Raw genomic sequence first — 16,998 nt, forward strand, 5'->3', positions numbered from 1 at the left:
TAAATAAGCAGGGTGACAATATACAGCCTTGATGTACTCCTTTTCTTATTTGGAACCAGTCTGTTGTTCCATGTCCAGTTCTAACTGTTGCTTCCTGACCTGCATACAAATTTCTCAAGAGGCAGATCAGGTGGTCTGGTATTCCCATCTCTTGAAGAAATTTCCACAGTTTATAGTGATCCACACAGTCAAAGGCTTTGGCATAGTCAATAAAGCAGAAATAGATGTTTTTCTGGAACTCTCTTGCTTTTTCCATGAGCCAGCGGATGTTGGCAATTTGATCTCTGGTTCCTCTGCCTTTTCTAAATCCACCTTGAACATCTGGAAGTTCACGGATCATGTGCTGCTGAAGTTTGGCTTGGAGAATTTTGAGCATTACTTTACTAGCATGTGAGATGAGTGCAATTGTGCGATAGTTTGAGCATTCTTTGGCATTGTCTTTTTTTGGGATTGGAATGAAAACTGACCTTTTCCAGTCCTGTGGCCACTGCTGAGTTTTCCAAATTTGCTGGCATATTGAGTGCAGCACTTTCACAGCATCATCTTTCAGGATTTGGAATAGCTCAACTGGAATTCCATCACCTCCACTGGCTTTGTTTGTAGTGATGCTTTTTAAGGCCCACTTGACTTCACATTCCAGGATGTCTGGCTCTAGGTGAGTGATCATACCATCATGATTATCTTGGTCGTGAAGATCTTTTTTGTACAGTTCTTCTGTGTATTCTTGCCACCTCTTCTTAATATCTTCTGCTTCTGTTAGGTCCATACCATTTCTGTCCTTCATTGAGCCCATCTTTGCATGAAATGTTCCCTTGGTATCTCTAATTTTCTTGAAGAGATCTCTGCTGCTGCTAAGTCACTTCAGTTGTGTTTGACTCTGTGCAACCCCATAGAAGGCAGCCCACCAGGCTCTCCCGTCCCTGGGATTCTCCAGGCAAGAACACTGGAGTGGGTTGCCATTTCCTTCTCCAATGCATGAAAGGGAAAAGTGAAAGTGAAGTCACTCAGTCGTGTCTGACTCTTAGAGACCCTATGGACTGCAGCCCACTAGGGTCCTCCATCCATGGGATGTTCCAGGCAAGAGTACTGCAGTGGGGTGCCATTGCCTTCTTCAGAAGAGATCTTTAGTCTTTCCCATTCTGTTGTTTTCCTCTATTTCTTTGCATTGATAATTTCTTATCATTGGAGTGATAAGAGCTGGCCAACTAGGCTGCAACCTCTCAAGGCAGGCAGGAAAGGCTTAGCTGAACTAATAGTACAAAGAAGAAAGGAAAGTTTACCCCAAGTCAGAGACTATTAGTCTTTCCTGTGGGAGGCTTCAGCTCTCAGTAAGGAGGAATTGTAAGTTATATCAAAACTCCACTATATGGAACATATAGTTTATTAGCACAATTACGGCTAAGTCAACTGCATATAGCTGTCAGTAATACAGCATTCAATCATTTAAAATTCTTTTTTTCTATCGCTTTCACATCCCTTTGTCTGTATGATATTTCAAGCTAAAGAACCTCTTTGATGCTGTTATAGATAAATATATATGGAACAGGTGAACCAAGAAGTTAATACATAAAGTAGCCAAAACACAGTAAAAGCATCTAACTTCTACATGTCTATTTCAATCTGAGTGTTTCTGTTTTACACACATACAATCTCATTTAATTCCTTCAATAGCCTTACTGTATAATAATTTATTGCCTCTTAAAAAACTTTCCATTGAAATATAGTTGATGTACAATATTATATGTTATAGGTGAACAGTATAGTGACATAATTTTAAAAGGTTATACTCCATTTATGGGTTGCCTGGTTGCCCAGCTGGTAAAGAATCCACCTGCAATGCAGGAAACCTGGGTTCTATCCCTGGTTTGGGACAATCCCCTGGAGAAGGGAATGGCCACCCACTCCAGTATTCTTGCCTGGAGAATCCCATGGACAGAGGAGCCTGGAGGGCTACTGTCCATAGGGTTGCAAAGAGTTGGACACAAATGAAGCAACTTAGCATGCACTTCATTTATAGTTATTATAAAATATTGGCTATATTCCTCATGTTATACAGCATATTCTTATAACTTATTTTATATCTAATAGTTTGTGTATCTTAATCTGCTATGTTGTCCCTCTCCTGTTCCCTCTCCTTGCTAGTAACCACTAGTTTATTCTTTATATCTGTGAATCTGCCTCTATTTTCGTTATATTCACTAGTTTGTTGTATTTTTTAGATTCTATTTCATTTGGAATCTTAAAAATGCCTATTTTGAGATGAATAAACAAATCAGTATCTTAAGTAATTCAGTCAATGATAACTAGAAACGTGCAACATGAATTTAAAGCAAGCTTTTCTGGCTCCAATGCCTTTACTCTTTTTCCTGCCTATCTTGGGAGATAACAGATACAGAGTAGCACAAATTCAGTGTTACAGTTATCGTTTAGCTTAGATAAAGATGCAATATCCTCTTTCATAGGGAATACATTTCTCTATTCTTGAAGATGAAATTGTTTTAAAGCTGCAAGATACAACTCAGCAGAACTACTGAACAACTCAGAAGCTATCCATGAGTAAGTTTTCAACCCAACTTCTCCATGGTTGCTTACTTCCTTTAGCCTGGGCCAGTGGATAAAACGGCCACGTTCCTGGCATGCTGATCTCACCCATTGCAGATGTTCCTGAATGGGTGCCTTGAGGCTCCAAGGTTTAGGTAAGTTCCTCCAGGATTCTGCGCACCTTCCACCTTCCACAGGCCACCTGGCCGGGTGAGTGGCATGCTCTGGCACCAGTTCAGTGTCTAGCACTCCTACTTCTCCTTACTTGCCTTACAGTATGACCTAGAACAGGATCAGCATGTTGGTATATTTTAATTTGCTCATAGGCCAAATCACAGTGCTTATATTTGCAACTCTGAAAGTTGATGGAGAGAATAAATAGAATTAAAATTCATATATACTGACACCATGAGTACTTTGAGTATCACTGCTGCTGCTGCTAAGTTGCTTCAGTTGTGTCCAACTCTGTGCGACCCTGTAGACGGCAGCCCACCAGGCTTCCCCGTCCCTGGGATTCTCCAGGCAAGAACACTGGAGTGGGTTGCCATTTCCTTCTCCAATGCATGAAAGTGAAAAGTCAAAGTGAAGTTGCTCAGTCCTGTCTGACTCTTAGCGACCCCATGGACTGCAGCCTACCAGGCTCCTCCGTCCATGGGATTTTCCAGGCAAGAGTACTGCAGTGGGGTGCCATTGCCTTCTCTGTTGAATATCACTAAGAGGGGAGATATACAAGACATTACATTTAGAAATTGTTTAGGAGCAGCAAATGGAGAGAAGTAACATTTTTGCTTAAAAAAAAAAACCCACATCACAACCCCTTCATTATGTGTAGCACACAATTTAACAGGTGTGTGATTTATTCATTTATTTGCAGATTCATGGCCAAACCATTCCATCACAGCACTATTGTCTGTGAAGCAAAACACATTTAACAACAAACTGTATCAGCTTCTTCAGAGACACCAAATTAGCTGATCTCCAGAAATCCTTTGCTGCCAGTTTATAAAGGGGGTTAATAATCATCAAAATGGTGAACATGAATAATTAAACTTGACCTCAATAAACTTTTTTCTGTCCTAGTATTTCTGGGTCATCAATAACCAGTGCTTGATATGAAAGGAAAAAGTATTTTTGTGCATTATTTCCATTGGGAAAATAGTGAAAAGTATCAGTTTCTCTACATGTATCTGGAATGGCCAATGGCCCGGGTGGGAAATTTGCTCTGGCACTGCCCTTTCCACCTTTCCCTGTTCTTCTCTTGAAGGAAGATGGTCTTCTGATTGGTGCGAGGAGGGACACATTTCCTTATTGGTCGAAGTTTAAGTGCTGGTAGGTCACGGTTCTTTTTCTCCTGGCTACTTAGACCCAAGTGCTCCTAGGAGCTGCACTTGCCTGTCTCGGGTCTCCAAGTGGTTAGCCTGTCACTGATGGGTCCAGCAAAGTCACTCGATCTGGCTTCTCCACTTGCAGGTGGCTAATAAGTCACGGTCCAGTTGGTTCCCAGGTATAAAGTTACTGAGCAGAGAACTAATAGGTCCGGGCTGTACTTCCACACAGGTTAACCAAACACCGAGTGTTCTCTGGCTGGTAACAGAAATCGGATCCGGTGCTAGGTCTGCGCCGTTTTATTCTATCCAGCTTTACTGCTGCTAGTGCTGATACCGTGCTTTGATCCCCCGCTTGCTTCTTTTGCCAGGTTTTTAACTGCGTGGAATCGGAAGGTGAAGATTGGATGAGTGATTTTTACTCCAAAACTCCAGTAAAACGGGAGGATCCCAGCAGAGAGGGAGGGCAGCAAGGAGACGGGTAGGGAGTATGTCGTGGAGGTGCGTGTATGCCTGTGGGTGTGTGTGGAGAGAGAGCTGCTTTTCATTCTGCCTGTCTTTAATACATTACAATGCCCTGATTAAAAAAACTAAAAAGCTACCTTCAAAAATGATCCCAGGGACTAGAAGGCTGTCGGCACAGTGGGAAACATGCAATCAATAAGTAAACAGACCGTGTCAACTGGAGACCTTTCAGAACAACACTTCCAAGTGAGGGTGGCGGGGGTGGGGTGCGGGAGGGGGGAGTGGTAGATTTAGTCTATTTAAACATTTCCCAAGGTCTCTATTAAATTTCAAGTAATAATGTTTCTTCCTTTCAACTGCATTGCATGTTTGCCTTGGACTGAAAATAGATTGGACTGGAGACCATTTGATATTCATCCTGTGACTATTTTAGTATTGGGGCTGGACCAAAAGAAATTCATGCTCAATGAAATGATTTTCACTTACTGAGAGGAATTCACTTTTTGCTTCCTTCAGCAATTCATCAATCTAATGGGAGAAATAGAAGCTATCCTAATAACGAGAAAAGACTTTTGGGAGCAGGAGCCAATATCAATACTTTAATAATGCAAATTCTACTGCTATATATTTGGTTTCAATCCAAATTTCCTTTTAATTAAGTTTTCTTGCCATGCATACTCCTCTTGTCCTCTCTCTCTCTCTCCACACACACACACACACACACAAATTAATATGTATATATATAATTTTTTTCATAGCACAGGTGTCACATTTGACCAGATCCCACTGTCTCTGAACAACATTGATAATGCCATGGAAGATATCACTATTACCATCATCATTATCATCATCTTGATAAGCATTTTTACAACATTTTCAATGTGGCTCTCAATCTGGTTTTTGGATAAAGTAAATAACTCTTGTCTGATATATTATAGCCCAAAACAATAACACTAGTTGAAAATAGCAGACGATGTCTTTTTAAAGTAACATATTAACATAATATATATGTATCAAAATTTCATACTGTGTCCTGCCTAAGTTTATATAACATGCTGCTGCTGCTGCTAAGTCGCTTCAGTCTTGTCCGACTCTGTGCGACCCCATAGACGGCAGCCCACCAGGCTCCCCCGTCCCTGGGATTCTCCAGGCAAGAACACTGGAGTGGGTTGCCATTTCCTTCTCCAATGCATGAAAGTGAAAAGTGAAAGTGAAGTCGCTCAGTCGTGTCCTACTCTTAGCGACCCCATGGACTGCAGCCCACCAGGCTCTCCGTCCATGGGATTTTCCAGGCAAGAGTACTGGAGTGGGGTGCCATCGCCTTCTCCGTTATATAACATAGGATGTTCTTAATCTCTTAAACTAGAAGGGCTACCAAGTTGTGTTATTTCATTGTTTATAAATGCATGCACGCATGCTCAGTCACTGTCGTGTCTGACTCTTTGTGACGCTATGGACTGAAGCCCACCAGGCTCCTCTCTCCATGGGATTCTACAGGTAAGAATATGGGTTGCCATTTCCTTCTCCAGGGAGTCTTCCCAACCCAGGTATTGAACCTGCAACTCCTGAGTCTCCTGCATTGACAGGCAGATTATTTACCACTGAGCCACTTGGGAAACCCCCTGCTTATGTATAGAACCATTTTTAATATTTTTAGAGTAAGTGGTTCTGAGAGCAGGCCTCGATCTCTCTGAGGATGGTATGAAATCCTATGGCTTCTCCCATCTTGTCCCCCTACCTTCAGGAGGATGCTCCGGGAATCCCATGGTTAGCAAGCATTTCCCAGTCTTTTGCTCTTTCATTTCTGATCTGCTCCTGGGCTATTTCTAGCCTATTCCTGAACTCTGCTTTATCATCCCCTACTCTATTTCCCTTTATTCCTTGAACTAGGCCTTTGATTTGGAGCTCCCTTCAAGAATTCTTGCCTCCCTTTCTATCTGCCTGAAAAGGGATAACCCACCCTAGCAGACTCCAGATACAGCTGCTGACCTAGTTTCTCTGGTGGGTGGATTCGGACAGCACAGATTCAGACCATAATGTGGTTTTTCTTCATCCTTCTTTATCCAGTCATTAAACATTGGATTTCCACAAGGCTTAGCCCTGGGTCCTACTTACTAACTCTGGAGGAAGGAAAGTCCACACTAGTTAACGAAATTGATACTAGATTCTGAGAACCACACTCAGAGTTTTAAATACCTTCTGCCACTTTATATTCCCAAAAGGGCTATAAGATAGGAAGTGCTATTGTCTCTGTATTATAGATAGGAAAATTTGGTTTATACTATTTGAGTCATTTCTCATGGTTGCACAGCTAGGAGGTAACTGAGCTGGGATTCAAATCCAAGCAATTTTACTCCAGGACTCCTGCCCTCAACCACCACTCTGTGTTAACATAGGGTGTATGGAATCTCTAGGTAACCTCATTCACACCTGTGAATGCAGTTGCCATCCAAGCATGATGACTCCTGGACTTCAGGTACCTGCCTCTAGATCTCCATTTGGAATGTCTCAAAGACACTTCAAACTAAACATACCCAAAAGTTTATGTAATTATCCATCCCCTCCCCCCTCCAACACATACACAAATCCCATCCTCTTAAGTATTTCCTCCATCAGGGAAGGACAGGGTCTTCCATTTGGTGGTATAAGCCAGACACCTGGACATCATTCCTGACTCATCCCTCCCCTCTCCTTCAATCCTATATCCAATCGATGATTAAGTCCTGTCATTGATGCCTTTGAAATATGTCTCAAATCCTCTTCTCCCCATCTCCATGGCCACCTGCTTTGCCCAAGCCACTGTCATCCCTCATCTGACCTATTGCCGTAGGCCTCTGAGTAGTGGCCTCACTTCCAGCCTTGGCCCTCTTCATCTGCTTGTGACATGCTGGATAAGAGGCCTTTTAAAATGCAAGCTGACCATATTATCTCCTGCTTTCATGGCTCTCATTGTTCTTAGATAAAGAACTACCTACTTAACAGGACTAGAAAACCCAGCCTCATGTGGACCCCCTTCTCTCTGCTGTCTGTAGTCAGGACTACTTGCCTGCTTGAACGTGGATATCTTCATCCTACGGCTCCGAAATGCTCTCCTCCCCTCCACCCCCCAAGTTTGGTTAACTTACTCATTCTTCACTCTTAGACCACATGTCACTTCTTCAGGGACACCTTCTCGCTGCTCCTCCACTCCCCGCCTTACTAGACGGGACAGGTCTCCTGTAATATATCTTTATAACACCCTGAACCTCATTGTCATAATAGCTCAGTTTGTCATAATGCCTTTGTTTCTGTGTTTATTTACTCAACGACTTTCTTCCTCTGGTAGAATATAAACTCCCAAAGGGCAAGGACCAAGTTAGTTTTTGCTGACCATTGTACCCCCTGCAGGCATTGATAAATATTCATGGAATCAATATGAGATGAATGACTTTTACAACACAACAGAATTAATTTTGAATGCAACAGATTAAATGGCAAGAACTAAATCTCTGTTGAGTGATAGGGAATGTATTAAATTTTAAAGTAGTTAAAATTTTTTAACTCAAAACTCTCTTCTTCTGGTGTAAGCTTCTTGCCGCACTCTGAATATTTCATTGTATAATCCTTTTAATTTTCTCAGTGACATATGACAAAATCTAGTCTTTTCCACCCCTGGGTTTTGAAACTTGACCTCACTGTAGTGTGTGGCAGTCAGAGCGTGCTGCTTTGAGATACTGCCTGGCTGTTCCCCTTTCTACCACACTCACCAGACTTCCTTGCATTGCCAACTTTCTGGGTTCCCCAGCTATCCTGCCTTCAGGTCAGAGCCTATGGCTGGCCCTTGGTTGGGGTGATTCTATTTTTGGCTCCACCCTTGGATTTTGTGTCCCTACAGCTTCAGCAGAAGTGGAGAGGGCAGAGCTTAGGGTAGAAGGAACAGAGGGTAGGAGTTGGGGTATTGATGGGCTCATTCCAGGTCCCTGACAAGAGAGTTATTTGAGAAGATCTGACCTAGAATCCAAACAGCCTGGACGAAAGAACACGGAATGATGAGAACTGCATGAAAGGATGAGATACTAATAGGATTCAATATTTTCAGTGTGCTTTGGGGAAATGATTAAGTGCCAGATCTACTAACACTGAGTCTCTGAAATTGGTCCAGAAATCTGCACTTTCATATGCAGCCCAAATAATTTTGATACATGTGGTCCCTGTACTGCACTTTGAAACAACACTGGCACAGAGTCACCTTTTATTCAGAGCGCTGTTAACACTTATTTTCAAAAAAGGCCCATATTCTCAGCTCTGCTGACTTGCTTGGAACAAGATACCTATATTTCACCAGTGGGCTGATCCTCAGGTCCCTTCTATTAAATATAGTAATGGGTATCACTGTGTTTTTATGCTTAGAAACATAGAGGAGCAGCTACCTGTTTTTCTTTGTGAATCCCAGGCACATCTGTTGCTGCACACCTGGCATTCTCTGTAACAGGTGTATGCTCAAGATAGCAATGGTAAAAAATCAGATGATGTTGGCCCAGATCACAATTTGCAGCCTGTTACTCCTGCCAAATGGGTCAGTTGAGATGGAAACCACAATTTGAGCAGATGTGTGTTAATAATTTAGGGGAGAGTCATAATTTAAAGGAAAGACTACAAGAAGATGGGCTGTCTTGTGAAGTGGGAGAGGTGATTACCAATTGCCCAGGAACCTCATTTTCTTTCTTCCTCTTTATAAGCTCTCATTCCACCCTTACTTTTTTTTTTTTTTTTTTTACCATAAAGCATTGCTACTGCTGCTAAGTCGTTTCAGTCGTGTCCGACTCTGTGCGACCCCACAGACGGCAGCCTACCAGGCTCCCCCGTCCCTGGGATTCTCCAGGCAAGAACACTGGAGTGGGTTGCCATTTCCTTCTCCAATGCATGAAAGTGAAAAGTGAAAGTGAAGTCACTCAGTTGTGTCCAACTCTTCGCAACCCCATGGACTGCAGCCTACCAGGCTCCTCTGTCCATGGGATTTTCCAGGCAAGAGTACTGGAGTGGGGTGCCATTGCCTTCTCCGACCATAAAGCATTAGCTACTTCTAAAGCCAATGAAGGAGATGAAGGCTGGAAATTTGTCTGAGCAAAAGAAAGCTGTGGCATCAATTGTGGAGACCTCAGTTGGAAGACTGGTAGGTTGTCTGATAGGCTGTCAGGTCATCGGGTTCAGACCCCCATTATTTAGATGAGGCAATGGAGGCCCAGGGATGTTATGTGATTGAGCCCTGGGACAGGCTCCCTTATCTTTTATTCTGTCTGGAACCCAAAGCTCAGCTAGAGTCCAGATGTAGTTTGTTGTTCTTCCCACATTTTATCGCAACATGCTAACTCTAAGAGTTCTAGGGAAGAGAAATGGTTAGTGATGTTCTCTCTACTACAGTGGAGATTGTATGACTACAGGCACCTCTCCCGTCTTGTTCTTTATTGTAACCTTAACATTTAAAACAGTGCCAGGCACACTGCAAATGATTGATAAGTCTTAATAAGCCCCGGTAGCTTCTACTTCTGCATTTCTGGGAACCTTGAGCTGCCTCTGAGAAGTCTGGCTACTCTGATAGAGAGGCCACATAGAGAGACCATGTGCCCAGTTGAAAACTGTAGGTGAGACCTTATTTGGAAATAGGGTCTTTGCAGGCAGAACTGCATTAAAATGAGATCATATGGATTAGATGAAACTTAGAGCCAATAGCTGGTATGCTCATAAGAAAGTGAAAAAGTGAAAGTGTTTGTTGTCCAGTCTTGTCTGATGCTTTGCAACCCCATGTACTATAGGCTGCTAGGCTTCTCTGTCCATGGAATTCTCCAGGCAAAAATACTGGAGGGAGTTACCATTCCCTTCTCCAGGGGATCTCCCTGACCCAGGGATTGAACCAGGTCTACTGCATTGCAGGCAGATTCTTTACCATCTGACATAAGAAGGTCATGTAAGTACACAGACACACACCAGGCAAAGGCCACGTGATGACAGAGGCAGAGATCACAATGATATAGCTACAAGCCAGGGCACCTCAAAGATTGAGAGCAACTGCCAGAAGCTAGAAAGAGTGACAGAGGATTCTTCCCTGGAGCCTTCAGAAGGAGCATGGCCCTGCTGACACCTTGACTTTGACTTCCAGCCACCAGAACTGTGAGAGAATACATATGTGTTGTTTTAAGCCACCAGTTTGTGGTACTTTGTTTCAGCAGCCCTAGGAAATGAATACAAGTGAAGCAGGCTTGGAACGACATGGAGAGGGAGCAAAGACCAGGCATCCAGTAATCAGGTGGGCTCTCCAGGTGACTCTATTCCCAGCCTCCATCAGACCACAGACGTGGGAGACCCCAGGTGTGACAAGCAGAACTGTCAAGGGACCTCAGACACATGAGGGTCCACAGCATGGAGCACCTTGGACAGTCCAGCCTAGTAAAGCCCCCAGATGACTGTGGCCCCTCTGTCATTACACGGGCTAGAAGAACCACCTCCCTGAGCCAGTCCTCCCATTGCACTGTGAGAGACAATAAAATGGTTGTTTTAGCCACTACACTTTGGGATGGTTTTACACACAGCAATAGACAACTAAAATATTTAGACTCCTCAGAAGTAGACTTTGAGATAAGGAGGTGATTTATTAGGAGGTATTCCTGGGAACACTAGAGGTGAATGAGGAAGTGGGACAGCAAAGCAAGGTTGTAGCACTGAAGTCCCATGGAGGGTAAGTTTGACCTAATCTTGCAAGGAGCACTGGAGACAGTGAAAGTCCTAATGCAGCATTTTCACCTTCAAGGTCAAAAATGCTGGCATGTCTAAACTCCTTTACATTTCAGTCATTGGTTAAGAGCTGCCCCAGGAACAGGTAAATTCTCAGTCTCTTCTGGCTCTCTAGGGGGTCGTGGGGAGGAGGTTAGGGGAGGTTAGCTGCGTGAAAGTAGCTCTTCAGCAAGGAGACACAGGCACCAGGAGTGAAGACCAACATAGAAGCAGATGTGTAAATTAGAAAAGAGAGTGACCTGTTCATTCCAGCTTACCGAGGACTGCATTCAAAATGGAAAGTCCCACATCTCAGGAACTTTCTCAGTTCTAGGGAAGTCAAGCTGTTAGTTGGCCACCCTAGAAAGGGATCCTAGGGGATGTGGGCAGAGCCTATGGATATCTCTAAACTGGAGAAAGTGGGGCCCACAGGACTCTCCAGAGGCACCTCTGTAAGAGACCAGGGATGCTGGAGGTCAACCAGCAGCCAGAAACCCTCTTAACAATAAGAGCCTGTAAGCTATGATGAGTGTAAATGATTTCAAACTGTTTCAAACTCTGTAGAAGGGCTGAGGATGATCAGAGTGGGGAAATATCTTTTACTTTGGCAGTGAGAGGCATGGGTGAAAAAAGAGGATCAGAAACACACTGGTATGACATGAAACCCAACAATGGCCTCACAGCACTGCATCCTCCATGGGCGAGGGCAGACAGGGAACAAGAAACCCGGGAGTCAGAGGTGGGGGACAGGAAGAGATGGATTTACTGAAAGGATTTTAAAAAATAATCTGTGCTCCATAAGAATCATTTTTGGATGTTTTCTGATGGAAAAGAGTTCACGGATGAAAATGAAGGTGAAAGATAGTCAGGAGAGGGATGAGGCTGGTGGCTGGTGGCTTCCGCAGGGAGACGAAATGGAGTCCCAGTCACTTCAATTACGAGCAGAGAAGCTGATTTATGTAATTAACTGAAGAGAACTAAGAAATTTATTAGCAGGAATGAGAACTCTTCAGTGAGAAAAGGCAAAAGATAATGGGAAGATTTCATTAAGGTTTATAGATTAATGAATGGTTTGGGGACAATAAACATAAATACATTTATTTAATCTAGGCACATTAGATGAAAGGGGTTGGTTTTTCAACCAAGAAAGAAATGTTTATAGTATAAATGAAGGGAATTCTATTTCATTTAATTCAACAAGTAAATATATGGAAGAGTCTCTGCTAACAGGATATAATATGTAGGCTAAATACATAAAGAGGTTCAAGACAGATTTGAAGACATTACTGAGTACAAATCTATATCATATCATTAATGAAAGATGTTTAAGATTTTCTTGTCCGTTTTTCATTTTTATATAAGTATTTAGGAAATACAAGAGGCCTACAGTGAAAACTTGTTCTCTTGCAGCTGTTCTGTGTTTGCCCAGCCCTTGCATCTCCCAATAGTTAATCACTATTATGGACTTCTTGTATCTTCTATTTTTAAAAATGTATATGTAGACAAATAAGAATAAATTCTTTGAAGGGAGTTTAGTTGGTTTTATTTGTTATCATATTCTCAGAGTCTATAAGAGTTCCTAGGACATTGAAAGTATTCAATAAATATATACTACGTGATTAAATATATTTACCCCCATAAGTGTTAAACAAATAGCAGCATCCTATACATAATTGCTTGTTGCATCTTGCTTTATTTATTTGAAAATATGTCCTCAAGATCTTTCCTTATGTGTACATAAAGACCTTCTTCATCCTTTTATAGAAGGCAATGGCAGCCCACGCCAGTACTCTTGCCTGGAAAATCCCATGGACGGAGGAGCCTGGTAGGCTATAGTCCATGGGGTCGCTAAGAGTCGGGCACGACTAAGCGACTTCACATTCACTTTTCACTTTCATGAACTGGAGAAGGAAATGGCAACCCACTCCAGTATTCTTTCCTGGAGAATCCCAGGGACGGGGGAGCCTGGTGGGCTGCCATCTATGGGGTCACTCAGAGTCGGACACTACTGCTGCGACTTAGCAGCAGCAGGAGCAGCAGAGCTGAGTTATATTCCATCGTGTGGATGTGCCTTAATTTATTCAGCCAATGTCATTAATGACTACTTAGTTGGTTTCCCGGTTTTTGGTTTTACAAACATCACTGCAGTGAATAATCTCACGTGATTCTTGTATTTGTGGGATGCATTTTCAGAAGTGCAAAACCAGTTTTTAAGAAGTCATGTCCTCCCCCAAATGTCTCAGATAATGGTGACAGGATTCTTGATCAAATGGACCACTGACCTGCCGTACATGACATTATTATGTTTTTTTCAGTAGTCACTGTTGACGCCAGGTGTCTTTAGCCTGGTTAAAAAAAAACCAGAGTTTTGCAGAATGAGGAATAGTGAGAAGGATTGGGAAGCAATGAAATTTCACATGGATGCTCAAGACCAGGCTGAAACATCACTGCAGAATTGAATCTAAAAACCGCAGCTCTGTGTGGCCATTGCTTGGATGGCTAAGCTGTTTTCACTGTGATGTATAGGTTTTAATTGCCACTGTATCATATAATACACATCTATATTTTTACTTATTTTCTAAGGACAATTGAGTACCCAGGGTTCTTTGCTGATCTTGCTTCGTCATAGCCTTTTATTTTCATCATAGCCTTGGGGCTTCGATCTTATTATTTTGGTCAGACTGTGACACCGGGGCCATCAGGATGAAATGACAGTTGGTTTATCTCAGTGTTGCTTCTTACAGGGGAGGGCAGAGCCGCATTGGACGTGGATGATGGTGCTAAAAGAAAACGGTTTCTGAATCCTTAACCCAGACACACATGGCTATGCTTCTTTTCACTGCCATGTTTCCACAGGAAACATGAAAATAATGATACATGCCCTGCACCCACTGAGAGTGTGGTGGTGAATATTAATAAGATAAGCTTCAAAATTCAGTTTGAGCTCTTCAGCCCTGAGGTTCTTGATAAAAATTGGTTATAGAATTAGTGAGATAAAGAAGCACATTCCAACCATGACCATTTTTCATTATAGAATACCTGACAACTGCTTTAAGCCTGGAACTCCAGTACAATGCCTAAGAACTTTCAGTACAGTGCATATGTATTTTTAATATTTGGCTTTATGTTCTTATGTACTTACTAACTGCCAGGGACTGTGGGTAGTTTAGTCAGTCACTGTGCTATGTTGTGCTGTGCTTAGTCTCTCAGTCGTGTCCAACTCTTTCCAACCCCATGAACTGTAGCTCCTCTGTCCATGGGGGTTCTCCAGGCAAGAATACTGGAGTGGGTTGCCATGCCCTCCTCCAGGGGATCTTCCTAACCCAGGGATCGAACCCAGGTCTCCCGCATTGCAGGTGGTTTCTTTACCATCTGAGCCACCAGGGAAGCCCATTTAGTAGGATAAGGTCCATTAAAGATTACTCTATTAATGTCTACGCAGGGTACTCATACTTTAGTAAAGAAAACGAAGATGTCAGGAAACAAGGGCCACACACTTTAGACTCATACTTCTCAACCTCAACTGAACTATAGACCAGTAACATATATAAGGTTTCTACTCTGATATATCAAAATTATATAGGTCTATATATGTGTAAAATATGTAAACAAAATATATGTAAAATATGCATTTTGTTGTTCAATTGCTAAATCGTGTCAGACTCTTCGTGACCCGATGGACTTCAGCCCACCAGATTCCTCTGTCCTTGGGGATTCTCCAGGCCAAGAATACTGGAATAGGTTGCCATACCCTCCTCCAAGGGATCTTCTCAACCCAGGGATTGAACTCAGGTTTCCCACATTGCAGGTGGATTCTTAACCATCTGAGCCACCAGGGAAGCCCAAGAATACTGGAGTGAGTAGCCTATCCCTTCTCCAGGGGTTCTTCCCAACCCAGGAATCAAACTGGGGTCTCCTGCATTGCAGAAGGATTCTTTACCAGCTGAGCTACTAGGAAAGCCCCCAAATATGCATATATCGATATAAAATATTGGGAAAGCAATACTTCAATGGTAGCAACAATAGAAAAAGGATTTCTCTTTCAGTCAGCTCATACCAAACAGGCCTATGAGGGAAGCTGGTTATCTGCTCCTTGAGGAAACAGGAAATGTTAAAGGGACCCAATGCCAAACTCAGAGCCCTGCCAGCCCACATTCCAGACCTGGGAACAGGCCCATGTCCTTTGAATACCCTTAGGAACTTGGTACAGACTCCATTCCAGGAGCTCTGGGGACTCAGTGAAAGGGCGGGGGGGGGAGGAACCCTGTTGATTTTGTTTTGTTTTTCTTAAAAGTGGACAGCTAACTGGAGGCTGGTGATCACCACCCATGGTGGTGATTAGAGTCTAGCAGGCAGTGAGAATTCACTCAAATGTGTATTGGACTAAGCAGATAATGCAGGAGTGAAGCAGCCAATATAAGAATTCTTTTAATCCAGCATCATTACATTTCATATTCAGAACTGCAACTGAGCACCTCATTTCAGGGATATCCAGGAAGACTATGGTTCAACAGAGAGCATCACTCCTTTTGATTGGAGTCCCAGATGGGAATGGAGGCTTCATGTTGTAGCATCCTCTGATTTTTAGTTGAGGCCTAAATCTGAATCTTATGTGACATTATTTTATCTGTATATATATATATATATATATATATACACACACACACACTCATATATACAAGCACAGATCATTATGTGATACAACCTGGGGTAGTCTCCTGGGGATACCTGGACACCCCCCCTCCTCCGGTGATGGAGAGGAGTTGATGATGTCAGGCAGAAGTAGACATGATTATAACAACCATAACATGTTTTCTTCTGGAGCTCAGCCCAAGCTCCAAGGGTTGAGAGGCTGCTGGGCCATGGCAGAAGCAATCATCAACTTTCTAGGGACTGGCAGTTGAGGAAGGTTACTTAACAACTGTTCAGATTTCCCATTAATTTGTCCAGAATCATGGATTTCCCTGGCCATAGGAGAATTAATGTGTAGACAGTGGCACTATTCTTTGACAGCTATATGGTTTCCTAAGAAAAACAATATGAATTGTATTGAATATTACAGGAAAGATGGGTCCAGGAAATGGAACTTGGTCATTCCTATAGTCATAAACACTGGCTATTTCTAATAAGGGGAAAAGGTAAACAGGCTGATGATTGCCCTTTGCTCTTGTAAAACAGCAGAGCTGAAACGTAAGAGCTAAGCTGCAGACTTCCTGTAAAGTAATTCTGGGGAATTGTTTGCTCCAGAATTGGAAAGGTAAGTACTTCCCAATGATTTATTGTCTTGCTTCTTTTCACTCCCTGCAATTTCCCAAGTGCTAAGTGACAAGCAAGAAAGTATCTGCCAGGGCACAGACTAGAACTATGAATTTGGATAGAGTACTTCTATTCAGCTGATTATTTCAATTTTCTCACCCATTAAAGGGTGTAGCAAAGAACATGTTTTCAATATGCTGTGAATGCTCATTTGGAAACCAAAGGCTTGATTCTTTTCTTTTGCTATTAAGCCTGCATGTAGAAATCAGCCATACCTAATTTAAGCACACCTGTTTCCATTTTGATGATGAGATCAAGGGATTTATAAGCTGAGGCAGGCAACCCCAGGGAAGCAGGAGGGCAGGCACTGGTGCCACAAGTGATGAAAATCAACACATTGAACACCCAGAAATGCAGTCACGTCCATGATCCCCATTAATATTCACAGCTTCCCCAGAGGGAGGAATCCTTACCTTCATTTTATAATGAAACGAGTTTTTTTTTTTTTTTTTTGAAGATTCTAATTAGAAATCAAAGTGAAAAATAAAAGCGATACACAGGAAAGGAGGAGGAGGAGGGAAAGAAGAGAAACATTAGAAGCTGCCTCCTCCTCACTTGCCTTTAACTTACTTGATTAATCTTTCCTCCTTTCCTCCCAGTGGAC

General features: G+C 42.6%; 1 long non-coding RNA gene across 2 annotated transcripts; it reads left to right on the forward strand.

The window, feature by feature from the left end:
• The first annotated feature begins 2,501 nt into the window (after positions 1-2,501).
• On the forward strand, positions 2,502-5,336 carry LOC129644822 (uncharacterized). Of its 2 annotated transcripts, none has more exons than XR_008711003.1 (4): positions 2,502-2,696; positions 3,416-3,870; positions 4,238-4,347; positions 5,090-5,336. It is a non-coding gene; the product is annotated as an uncharacterized LOC129644822 (long non-coding RNA). The 2 variants fall into 2 exon arrangements; XR_008711002.1 differs by having other exon boundaries at positions 3,806-3,870.
• The last annotated feature ends 11,662 nt before the right edge of the window (positions 5,337-16,998 follow it).

The sequence above is a fragment of the Bubalus kerabau genome, chromosome 2 (assembly GCF_029407905.1).
Source record: "Bubalus kerabau isolate K-KA32 ecotype Philippines breed swamp buffalo chromosome 2, PCC_UOA_SB_1v2, whole genome shotgun sequence".
Lineage (NCBI taxonomy): Eukaryota > Metazoa > Chordata > Mammalia > Artiodactyla > Bovidae > Bubalus > Bubalus kerabau.